This window comes from Schistocerca serialis, chromosome 4 (genome assembly GCF_023864345.2).
Source record: "Schistocerca serialis cubense isolate TAMUIC-IGC-003099 chromosome 4, iqSchSeri2.2, whole genome shotgun sequence".
In the NCBI taxonomy this organism is placed as follows: domain Eukaryota; kingdom Metazoa; phylum Arthropoda; class Insecta; order Orthoptera; family Acrididae; genus Schistocerca; species Schistocerca serialis.
Window position 1 is genome coordinate 785,884,251 of NC_064641.1, and position 13,098 is coordinate 785,897,348.

Genomic DNA, 13,098 nt, shown 5'->3' on the forward strand with positions numbered 1-13,098 from the left:
TGAAGCAAAAGAAAATGTTTTACATTATTTAATGTGTACGATAAAATGAAGCGAAATGAAATGAAACTGATACAGACGTCCCACCAACTAAATATACGAAACTTAAGTCGTTTTATGTTCGAAAAACTGGAGGCCCTTATCGTACATTTTAACCCAACTGAGTATAGTTTATCTAATCTGCTCCGTATCTTCCACGCTATCAGACACTTACGGTGTTAAATGATGACTAACTGAAAACCTCAGCTGCCGACAGGTGTTGTTGGTATACCTCGATGTGGACAGCTGAAAATGTGTGCCCCGACCGGGACTCGAACCCGGGATCTCCTGCTTACATGGCAGACGCTCTATCCATCTGAGCCACCGAGGACACAGATGAATAGCGCACGGTCATCAACAGTAACTGTTCTTTCGAGAACGCTGAAAATAATTCAAACGCCAACACCAAGAAAAAACAGATGTAAATCACTTTTAGTATCGCATATGTTCTATTAGAGCACAGAAAAACAGGAAACCAACATTATAAAACTTCTAATGTTATTGAAGACAGCGTTAGCCATCTCAAGATTTGTTTACTGTATACTATAAAACATCTCATCAAAAAGAGCTATCTATGCTTTGCATCAGAACTAGGCTAATTGCCAAATGTACAGTATACGACATCTATAAGGGGGTGCATTTATCCGATGCCTAGGTTTATCTCTGTTGGCCACTGGACAAACATTACGACTGCATCATGTGAATAAATCGTCGATACGTAGAATAGACGTCGTGTCGGATGAACGGGGAGGTCACAGTGAAGTAGTAGCTACGATAAATAGAAGTAGTCTACATCGCCCCATGTGACATTGAGAATAGAATTTCCCCGCTGGAATAAAACTCGGATAATATTTTGAAGAACGAAAAACAACACATTCATCCTTTCCTGATATGACGGTGGCAAGTGAGAGAACACATAATTCCGTGTTGTAGGAATGACAATGATAACTTACGCGGTTCAACATTTGGAGGGGTCCTGGGAACGATGTTCTCATCCACAAAAGCATATTTTGAGTTACTACGTGTTATACATTTCATTAAATTCAAAAACGGTAACATAAGGCAAAACAAATTTTGTATTATACAGCTCTTTCGAGTTGTGCATATGAAGAAAGTTGTTACCAACATGTGGCGCATTCGAAACCACAACTGATAGTATGCTCGACTAATTCTTGCTAAATTTATAGTTAGTATTATCTTCCACCGATCCCTTTCATTTCATAAATAATTCGTCCTACTTTGATCATGTAACCTGTCCAATGACACTCATCTCTATGGCGTCTCCCGTGTGCAACTCAGAATGAAGCAACGATAGATGCAAACACAGCAGACCAAAAACATACTATAGTACACAACTGACCGTATATGGCAAGTTCAAACCCAAACGACGCAGATAAGATGACGCATGCGAGCGGCTGCAATTCAGCCAATCTGCTTTTGCCATCTATATTTATACAGCCTGACATCAGATTGAAACAGGAATGCTGACAACACACAAATCATAATTTAAACCCGTATGACAATCTACGCTGACCTCTCTGACAATGCCATTGGCATGTTATAGGATTGAGACCATTGCCGTCGGTCCAACAGGTATCATAAGTGAGCAGTAACAATGACAACTTTGTACACTTGCACGAAAATCTGCTGCTGGCAGTACGCCAACAGCCCTGCCATCGGTCCATACTGTCGAAGAGGTCTTTTTTTGTTTTTCAGGGATAGCCGTGGCACTTTCTTCTCCCCTTTGCTCTAAGACGCTAGCATTCAAATCTTCTGTCTCCTACCTCCCTGATGGGGCAATATAGATGCGTGATGGCGACAAGAAATGTGGACGTCATCGATGACCAGCATCCGGTGTATCCAGACAGCAAACTAATACTTCTGCAAAGGTAAGATTAGAACCTTTTGTGACGGTCACGGTGACTTTTTTTTTAAACTAGCTTCGTCGGGCAGGACGTTATGTACTCAATGTTCTCACAGGCACGACGCTGCCTGTACCGAGCAGATCATTGTATCCAGAGGCAGTGTCCCATTGGTATCGGTTATTCCCTGTCCAAATCAATGACTGCCTTCAATACACAGATGAACAGGCTCCAAGAAGATGTGGCACTGGAGAATGGTTCATCTGCAACCGTTTCCTAACAATGTACAGACATTCGAAATAAAACTCTACAGTCCACCACCGTCATGCTGATGCAATGTCTTGCATCCCCTGGTGAAATTATGCTCTGTGACCGTTGAGTTGGTTCACAGCGGTACGGTTAATTTCGTCTCACAAATTCAAGTTATCTCTCTCTGAAATAACAATGTAACACCACGCCCACCACAGCCCCCTGTCACGAGATGCTGTTTAACAACGCAACAAACCGTGGTCGACGAGCCCAAACAATCGCTCATTTTAGTCATACTGGCGGTGGTCATAAACAGCAGCGCTTACATTTCAAGCCATTAAGTAATGTAGTTTACAAGAAATAAAAAAGATTTTCGAAACTTTGTTAAGATTAATTATTAGACAAATTGTTTATGTGGCCTTACGTACCACATTTCTCTGCGTTACAGGTGAATACTCTTTTTGGACAGGTTGTAAAATACAGTTACCATTATACACTCCTGGAAATTGAAATAAGAACACCGTGAATTCATTGTCCCAGGAAGGGGAAACTTTATTGACACATTCCTGGGGTCAGATACATCACATGATCACACTGACAGAACCACAGGCACATAGACACAGGCAACAGAGCATGCACAATGTCGGCACTAGTACAGTGTATATCCACCTTTCGCAGCAATGCAGGCTGCTATTCTCCCATGGAGACGATCGTATAGATGCTGGATGTAGTCCTGTGGAACGGCTTGCCATGCCATTTCCAACTGGCGCCTCAGTTGGACCAGCGTTCATGCTGGACGTGCAGACCGCGTGAGACGACGATTCATCCAGTCCCAAACATGCTCAATGGGGGACAGATCCGGAGATCTTGCTGGCCAGGGTAGTTGACTTACACCTTCTAGAGCACGTTGGGTGGCACGGGATACATGCGGACGTGCATTGTCCTGTTGGAACAGCAAGTTCCCTTGCCGGTCTAGGAATGGTAGAACGATGGGTTCGATGACGGTTTGGATGTACCGTGCACTATTCAGTGTCCCCTCGACGATCACCAGTGGTGTACGGCCAGTGTAGGAGATCGCTCCCCACACCATGATGCCGGGTGTTGGCCCTGTGTGCCTCGGTCGTATGCAGTCCTGATTGTGGCGCTCACCCGCACGGCGCCAAACACGCATACGACCATCATTGGCACCAAGGCAGAAGCGACTCTCATCGCTGAAGACGACACGTCTCCATTCGTCCCTCCATTTACGCCTGTCGCGACACCACTGGAGGCGGGCTGCACGATGTTGGGGCGTGAGCGGAAGACGGCCTAACGGTGTGCGGGACCGTAGCCCAGCTTCATGGAGACGGTTGCGAATGGTCCTCGCCGATACCCCAGGAGCAACAGTGTCCCTAATTTGCTGGGAAGTGGCGGTGCGGTCCCCTATGGCACTGCGTAGGATCCTACGGTCTTGGTGTGCATCCGTGCGTCGCTGCGGTCCGGTCCCAGGTCGACGGGCACGTGCACCTTCCGCCGACCACTTGCGACGACATCGACGTACTGTGGAGACCTCACGCCCCACGTGTTGAGCAATTCGGCGGTACGTCCACCCGGCCTCCCGCATTCCCCCTATACGCCCTCGCTCAAAGTCCGTCAACTGCACATACGGTTCACGTCCACGCTATCGCGGCATGCTACCAGTGTTAAAGACTGCGATGGAGCTCCGTATGCCACGGCAAACTGGCTGACACTGACGGCGGCGGTGCACAAATGCTGCGCAGCTAGTGCCATTCGACGGCCAACACCGCGGTTCCTGGTGTGTCCGCTGTGCCGTGCGTGTGATCATTGCTTGTACAGCCCTCTCGCAGTGTCCGGAGCAAGTATGGTGGGTCTGACACACCGGTGTCAATGTGTTCTTTTTTCCATTTCCAGGAGTGTATAATCATTAATTGTCGATTAGACACTCGTCTCCACGACAGAGCTCATGTTTCGTCGCGAAATAACAGCACCAAACAGCAGTAACGCTACGGACGGTTAACAAATGCACAATTTTACAAACACTGAATCACTGGAGAATCAATATCAAGTACTAGAAGACGAATGGCAATCGGCAATGAAATGTGCTACGTGCCGGCAGCGCTTCAGATTATTCTGAAGTAGTAGCTCCATATCTGCGTTCCGACAGTTCACTAGCACTGGGTGGGATGCTTAAAAAACTCCAGGTGAGAACCCAAAAGTCTCCACGACAAAGACCTCTGTTCGTTCATTTCTTTATTATTTTGGACCGGGTTACACCTTAAAACAAATAACTTTGTGGTTGTATGACTGCTATGGGAGAGGTGGGGGCATCCAGTGTCGCCGGCATGAAGCCAATTATCTACATCAGTGTTTTGGGGGATCGCAAAGCCTTGCTCAGGGGTTCGCGGTCGCAGGAGAAAGCAGTTGCAGCATGGCTAAAAGAAAAAAAGAAAAAAAAAAACCTTGTCCATTTTATTCTCGCTCAGAGCGAAGAGCGAAGACAGTAATCACGTCGGTACTTGCTGGCGTATTAGGACAACAGATTGTAGTGACCGAAAACGCGCGACTATGCCTTCGCTGACTCTTTGTCACACCTACGCCTCTAACGCTGCGAAGAATATAATTATATCTCCGCCCGCAGAGCACTGCGATCTCTTTTCACAATGCACTTGATTTCTCGATCTGTATAGTATCAATAGAAAGAAAATACGTTGCCTTTGAAATTGCTGACATACTTTTATTATGGTTCGGGGGGGTCGCCAGAATATTTTTACTTGGACGGGGTCGCGTATTCAAAAAGGTTGAAAAACACTGATCTACGTCATACTCCGCAAGCCACCTAATGGTGTGTGGCGGAGAGTACTTATTGTGCCACTGACTGAGCCCTCCAACCCTCTTCCACCCGCGAATAACGCGTGGGAAGAATTATTGTCGGTAAGCTTCTGTATTGGCTCTAATTTCTCGGATTTAATCGTCGTGGCCTTTACGCGAGACGTGTGGGTGGAAGAAATATGTTGTACGACTTTTTCCGGAAACTTCTCTCCCGAAATTTTAGTAGTCAACCTCTCCGTGATGCACAATGCCTCTCTTGTAACGTCTACCGGTGGGTGGAGATTGGTGAACATCTCGGTAATGCTCTCACGCCGGTTAAACGATCCTGTGACGAAACGCGCAGCTCTTTGTTAAACCTCCTCTCTCTCTCTCTCTCTCTCTCTCCCACCCCCCTCTCTAACTCACTCTCTCTCTCTCTCTCTCTCTCTCTCTCTCTCTCTCTCTCTTTCTCTCTCTCTCTCTCTCCCCTATGAGTCCTACGTAATAGCGATCCCAGACAGATGAACAATACTCCAGAATCGGTCGAACAAGCGCTTTATAAGCCACTTCCTTTGTGGAAGAGTTAAGTTTCTTAAGATTCTTCCTCTGAATATGTGTCTGGCATCTGCTTTTCCCACTGTTTGTTTTTCTGCGGTCATTCCACTTAAGGTCGTTTTGGATAGTTACTCCCAGATATTTCACAGTAAATACTGTTTCTAGCGGTTTGTCATGAATAATGTAGCTGTACAGTAGTGGATTTCTTTTCCTATGTATGCGCAATATGTTACATTCATTTACGGTCAGAGTGAACTGCCAGAGCCTGCAACATTCGTGCATTCCCTGGAGGTCATTCTGCAAATCGTTACTATCTTCTGCGATGCTACTTTGTTATTGACAACCGCATCCATCATGAACAGCGTTAAACAGCATCCAAAGCTTCCCACTATCATTTGTACATACTGTAAACCGTAACGGTCCTATCACACTTCCTTCGGGTACTCCAAAAAATAATCGTACATCTGTCGGTTTTGTTCCTGTAAGAGCGACGTGTTGAGTCATATATGCAAGAAAGTCATGAATCCAGTCGCAAATCTGCTCAGATACTCGAGAAGCTCGTATTTTTTTCACTAGAAGGCAGTACGGGACGGTGTCAAATTCCATCCTGAAGAATAGGGCATCAACCTGAGCGCCATTGTCTACGGTGCTGTGGATCTCATGGAGAACAGTGCGAGCTGAGTTTCGCAAGATCTCTGTTTGCGGAATCTATTTTGATTTTTATAGAGGAGAGTTCTTCAGCATAAAACATGTTCCAAAATTCTACAACAGACTGACGTCAACGACAACGACTTAGGTTTATAATAGTGTGAAACTGTCCTACGCCCCTTCTTAAAAACGGGAATGACCTGCGCTTTCCTCCAGTCACTAGGTATCCTTCGTCGCTCAAGCGATTACTGCCAGAAGGTGAGCAAGGTCTTTGGCATAATCTTTGTAGAATCTTAATAGCTACCTCACCTGGTCCTGACGCTTTTCCACTACTAAGCGATTATAGTTTTTTTTTTCCTATTCCGCTATCGGTTATCTCAATATCTGCCATTTCGACGTTCGTACAACGACTGAAAGGATGGACCGTGTTACGATCTTCCGCGGTGAAACAATTTCGGAAGACCGAATTCAGTATTTCGGCCATTTCCCTGTTATCTGTCGTTTCGGTGTCAGTATGGTCACTGAGTGAATGAATAGATGATTTTTGACTCACTTGAAGAGGCTCTCATTGTGCTTGGAAACAGCGAGAACGTACCGCTCGAGAAAGAACCACGAGCGGACTTCAAAAAGTAAGTTGTACTTACTGCAACAGGCCACGCAACTTTTATCGAATGCTGCTCCTAAATGACACTCATACATGACACTATTTTCCACCAGTCTCCAAGGATCTGTAAACAACGGTCGGAACGTTCTATCATTCGTTCAGATCATCGACGAGAGAAGTTTGTTTCTTGGTGACAGAGCCATTCGACAACCACTGAGAGGACGTTCTCATTTTTGGGAAATCTGCGACAGCAGCGATTCATTTCTTCAACTGACTGGGCAATGTCGTCTGTGGTCGATGTCAATAGCCTGCCTTCTCGGTCAGTGTCACCCACATCTGTGCCCCTCGGTCGAATTATTGGGACCATTTCATCATGGCTGGACGCGAAACTTCATTTAGTCCGTACACCAGCAGAATGTCACGGTGAATCTGTGTGCAGTTTAGACGTTTTTCATTGCAAGAATCGAACTATCCCCGTATGCTTTAACTTTGAAGTACGTACCCAGTTGCTGCGACATTTTACTCCGAGGCTGTGATGCACTTGTTATCCGTACCGCAACAGAACTCTCTGTAGGAAACCCAGAACGTGAACCCTCTTCTGACAGTGCGCATTGGTCTTAGTATGTGACGACAGGTGTAACTTACTTTTTTAAGTCCTGTCGTGCCACTGACTGGTGGCTAGCTTTACCACTCGACTTGCTGAACCGTCAGTCATGAAGTTATTTTAATGGAAATATACATTGAGGTGACAAAGGTCATGGGACGCCTCCTAATATCCCGCAGGACCTCCATTTGTCCGGCGTAGTGCAGCAACTCCACGTGGCCTGGACTCTTCAGCTCGTTGGAAGTCCACTGCAGAAATAATGAGCCCTGCTGCCTCTACAGCCGTCCATAAATGTTCGATGGTGTTCATGTCGGGCGATATGGGTGGCCAAATCAGTTGCTCGGATTGTCCAGGACGTTTTTCAAACCAATCGCTAACAACTGTGGCCTAGTGAAGTGGTGCATTGTCATCCACAAAAGTTCCATCGTTTTTTGGAACATGGAGTCCATGATGGCTGTAACTGGTCTCCAAGTAGCAGAACATAACCATTTCGAGTCAATGACCGGTTCAGTTGGACCAGGAGACTCTTTCCATTCCATGTAAACACAGCCCACACCATTATGGAACCACCATCAGCCTGCACAGTGACCTGTTGACAACCTGGGTCATTTATCGAACACAGGCCACACCATTATGAAGCCACCATCAGCCTGCACAGTGCATCGTTGACAAACTGGTGCCATGACTTCGTGAGGTCTGCGCCGTGCTCGAACCCTACTATCAGCTCTTACCAACTGAAATCGGGACTTACCTGACATGGTTACAGTTTTTCAGTCGTGTTGGGTCCAACCCATATGACCAGGAGCCCAGGAGAGGCACTGAAGGTGACGTCGTGCTTTTAGCAACGGCACTCGCGCCAGTCGTCTGCTGCTCAAGCCATTAACTCCAAATTTCGCCGCACCGTTCTAACGGATACGTTCGGCGTACGTCCAACATTGACTTCTGCGGTTATTACACATAATGTTGCTTGTCACTTAGCTCTGACAACTCTACGCAAAAGCCGCTGCTCTCGGTCGTTAATTGACACTGTAGACCTTGAAATACTGAATTCCTTAGTGATTTCCGAAATGGAATGGTCCATGGTTATAGCCCATCTACCATTTCGCTTTCAAAGTCTGTTAATTCCCGTCGTGGGCCATAATCACGTCGGAAACATTTTTAACGTTAATCATCTGAGTACAAACGACAGCTCCGCCAATGAAAGGACCTTTTATATCTTGTGTACGCGATGCAACCGCCATCCATATATGTGCGTATCACTATCCCATAACTTGTGTGACCAGTGAAATGTTCCCATTGCAGGGTGATCCACAGATCGCGATCGGGCCAAATATCTCACGAAATAAGCGTCAAACGAAAAAACTGCAAAGAACGAAACTTGTCGAGCTTGAAGGGGGAAAACAGATGGCGCTATGGTTGGCCCGCTAGATGGCGCTGCCATAGGTCAAACGGATATCAACTGCGTTTTAAAAAAAATAGGAACCCACATTTTTATTATATATTCGTGTAGTACGTAAAGAAATATGAATGTTTTAGTTGGACCACTTTTTTCGCTTTGTGATAGATGGCGCTGTAATAGTCACAAACGTATGGCTCACAATTGTAGACGAACAGTTGATAACAGGTAGGTTTTTTAAATTAAAATACAGAACGTAGGTACGTTTGAACATTTTATTTCGGTTGTTCCAATCTGATACATGTACCTTTGTAAACTTATCATTTCTGAGAACGCATGCTGTTACAGCGTGATTACCTATAAATACCGCTAATGCAACTAATGCTCAAAATGACGTCCGTCAACCAATGCATTTGGCAATACGTGTAACGACATTCCTCTCAACAGCGAGTAGTTCGCCTTCCGTAATGTTCGCACACGCATTGACAATGCGCTGACGCATGTTGTCAGGCGTTGTCGGTGTATCACGATAGCAAATATCCTTCAATTTTCCCCACAGAAAGAAATCCGGGGACGCCATATCTGGTGAACGTGCTGGCCATGGTATGGTGCTTCGACGACTAATCCACCTGACATGAAATATGCTATTCAATACCATTTCAACCGCACGCGAGCTATGTGCCGGACATCCGTCATGTTTGAAGTACATCGGCATTCTGTCATGCAGTGAAACATCTTGTAGTAACGTCGGTAGAATATTTAGTAGGAGATCAGCATACATTGCGCCATTTAGATTGCTGTCTATAAAATGGTGGCAAATTATCCTTCCTCCCATAATGACGCACCATACATTAAGCTGCCAAGGTCGCTGATGTTCCACTTGTCGCAGCCATCGTGGATTTTCCGTTGCCCAATAGTGAATATTGTGCCGGTTTATGTTACCGCTGTTGGTGAATGACGCTTCGTCGCTAAATAGAATGCGTGCAAAAAATCTGTCACCTTCCCGTAATTTCTCTTGTGCCCAGTGGAAGAACTGTACACGACGTTCAAAGTCGTCGCCATGCAATTCCTGGTACATAGAAATATGATACGGGTGCAACCGATGTTGATGTAGCCTTCTCAACACCGACGTTTTTGAGATTCCCGATTCTCGCGCAATTTGTCTGCCACTGATGTGCGGATTAGCCGCGACAGCAGCTAATACACCTACTTGGGCATCATCATTTGTTGCAGGTCGTGGTTGACGTTTCACATGTGGCTGAGCACTTACTGTTTCGTTAAATAACGTAACTATCCGGCGAACGGTCCGGACACTTGGATGATGTCGTCCAGGATACCGAGCAGCATACATAGCACACGCCCGTTGGGCATTTTGATCACAATAGCCATACATCAACACGATATCGACCTTTTCAGTAATTGGTAAACAGTCCATTTTATCACGTGTAATGTGTCACGAAGCAAATACCGTCCACACTGGCGGAATGTTACGAGATACCACGTACTTACACGTTTATTCGTTTGTGACTATTACAGCGCCATCTATCACAAAGCGAAAAAAGTGGTCCAACTAAAACATTCATGTTTCCTTACGTACTACACGTACTATTTAAAAAAACGCAGTTGATATCCGTTTGACCTATGACACCGTCATCTAGCGGGCCAACCATAGCGCCATCTGGTTTCCCCCTTCAAGCTAGAGGAGTTTCGTTCTTTGTAGTTTTTTTGTTTGATACTTATTTCGTGAGATATTTGGCCCGGTCTCGATCAATGGAGCACCCTGTATAAACGCCTCGACGTCATCGAAAATCGCCCGCCCTCTGTTTCCACAAAAGGAATGGTAAATTTTTAAAGAAATCTGCCGACAAGGAAGTTCTGTATGTTGCAGCGACTTCTGGCGTTGCGGGCAATGTCCTTTATCAACTGAGCCTACAATACAGCGTACACTTCGCCGCTGAAATATGAGATTCATTCTGGCCACAAGTTTCCAACTTGTCTTCATGGGGCTCTAGTGTGAAACAACTTACAACGGAGAGACTAAGTCGAGACAGTAAAGGAGGAGAGAGAAAGCACAGAGTGCACTGAGTTGGGCTTTGGTGCATGCCTGGATATATAAACTGGCAAGACACAGTTTCAACAAAAAAGAAAAAAAAAAGAAAAGACTTGCAGCGTTGAAGCGGTGCAGAGTGAAAAATTCATTTCAGAAACATTTTAAATGGCACATTCAGCATTGATACAAATGGAACATGCTGTTGCAGCTTTGGTGACCGTCGCGTAGACATGAAATATTTAAAAACTGTCAATATCAGTATCAGTACATGCGCGATTCCTAGCGAAACACAGTGACACCTCAGCAGTGCTCACTGCCTTGGCGAACATGGGCGCCGTGTGCGGCTGCGCGTCAATGTTAAAGGCAACATTTTTCGCTCGCGAGGACCGAAGAGGTGGGTAATGGAGTGGGAGGGACGGGGTCGAATTCTGCGGGGTGGGGGATGAAAAGGGCAAGGGGCAAGAGAAAGAGAGCACACAACCGGCAGGGGGCACGGGGTGGGGCAGGGGAGTGGGTGGTGGAAGAGAAGGAGGTGGGGGAGGGCGCAGGAGGCAGACGCGGGCGCGAATGATTGGATGGAAACGAAGGAAATGTGGAGGGTGGCTTCATGAATCTAGACATTTGCGAAACGGAAAAAGGGTCCTGATGAGACACCCCTCGAGCCGTACCTATTTGGACGGGAATTTACTTTTATATCACCGCGACTTTGCTCCTCCCTCAATTCTCCACGCGCCGTGCGTTCCCTACTGGTCGCGTGGCCGAAATGAAAATTACCCTCCATGCGGTTGGTACCACTTCACATACGTGAGATCAACGACTGGTCGTACAGTAAACATTAGCACTTCCTCAGCGCAGGCTTCAGTGACATTTGTTCACAAGCTTTTGCGGAGGAGGGAATTCCAAAATACTGGAATTATTTTAGGGGTGACTCAATTCTTTCCTAGTTAACATCTTACAGGAGGACTACCACTGATTTCTTCTGGACATTTGATATCTTACACGTCAAAAAGTCTACCCGAGGACATGGAAATTGTAGTATCGGATTAGATTTCTTCTCACTGCAGATGACAAGTGTTTTTATGAAAAACGTAGAAAGTAATACAAAAGACGAAGCTAATAGGATTTTACAATGAAATGACACCCTTAGCTGCTTACAGGAGTTGACATACATCAACGGGGACAGATGAAAATGTGTGCCCCGACCGGGACTCGAACCCGGGATCTCCTGCTTACATGGCAGACGCTCTATCCATCTGAGCCACCGAGGACACACGAGGATAGCGCGACTGCAGGGATTTATCTCTGGCACGCCTCCCGCGAAATCCACATTCTCAACGTATTGCCCCGCACTACATTCGTAGTGCCCCCGCCCATTATACTCATTACTCGCAGCGCGTTGCCGGTTCCCGTAAGAGTTCGGGCACTGTTTGTGCATTCGCACAGAAGAGGAAGATGGTCAAGTGGCCGGTGAGCTTTAACTATATATTTACGGGAGCACTACGAATGTAGTGCGGGACAACACGTTGAGAATGTGGGTTTTGCGGGAGGCGTGCCAGAGATAAATTCCTGCAGTCGCACTATCCTCTGTGTCTTCGGTGGCTAAGATGCATAGAGCGTCTGCCACGTAAGCAGGAGATCCCGGGTTCGAGCCCCGGTCGGGGCACACATTTTCATCTGTCCCCGTTGACGTATGTCAACGCCTGTAAGCAGCTACGGGTGTCATTTCATTGTAATTTCATTCTAACGATCTGCTTGGTCACCGGTGGTATCTGTTCTTTCGGACATGTCCGAAAAAACAGATACCATATTAGTAAATAATAGGATTTTGATTTGATTTAACCAGTGAGACAAAACAACAGTGGTCCTAGCCCCCTGTTGTCCACACCGAAACTTCGTTTATTGTGCGGTCTCTTCCCCTGCCATTTTAGTAAATCCAACCAGTACCCTAAAGCAGTAGTAGGACTGTATCTACTAGATCTCCGTTAACCACAATTTCTTCAGGAATTAACGACGCAAATACTTTTATCTTCTAGCCACCAGTGCGAAGCACTGGAAGAATAAATGTGGTACAGTTTCATCCGCCTCACTACACAGTCTGCACTTAAGGGCTTTTTCTCTATTCCCATCGTGTACTGGTGTTTCATGAAGATCTCAGGGCCAGTCATTAAAGTTAGCACGAATTTAACTTGCTTCCTGTTCAAGCTTGGAGCTACAGATTTTCTCTTTAAGCATGATTTGGGTATCATTAACTTCCTGTGTTTTTGTTCTGGGATCTTAGTCCAAAGT

General features: G+C 46.1%; 1 protein-coding gene and 2 non-coding genes across 3 annotated transcripts in view; all 3 read right to left on the minus strand.

The window, feature by feature from the left end:
• The window catches only part of LOC126474765 (protein-L-histidine N-pros-methyltransferase-like), a 479,354-nt gene that overhangs the window by 378,387 nt on the left and 87,869 nt on the right, over positions 1–13,098 (minus strand). The window lies entirely within an intron of this gene.
• Trnat-ugu (transfer RNA threonine (anticodon UGU)) lies at positions 294–367 on the minus strand. The gene has a single exon. It is a non-coding gene; the product is annotated as a tRNA-Thr (tRNA).
• Trnat-ugu (transfer RNA threonine (anticodon UGU)) lies at positions 12,007–12,080 on the minus strand. Its single transcript has one exon. It is a non-coding gene; the product is annotated as a tRNA-Thr (tRNA).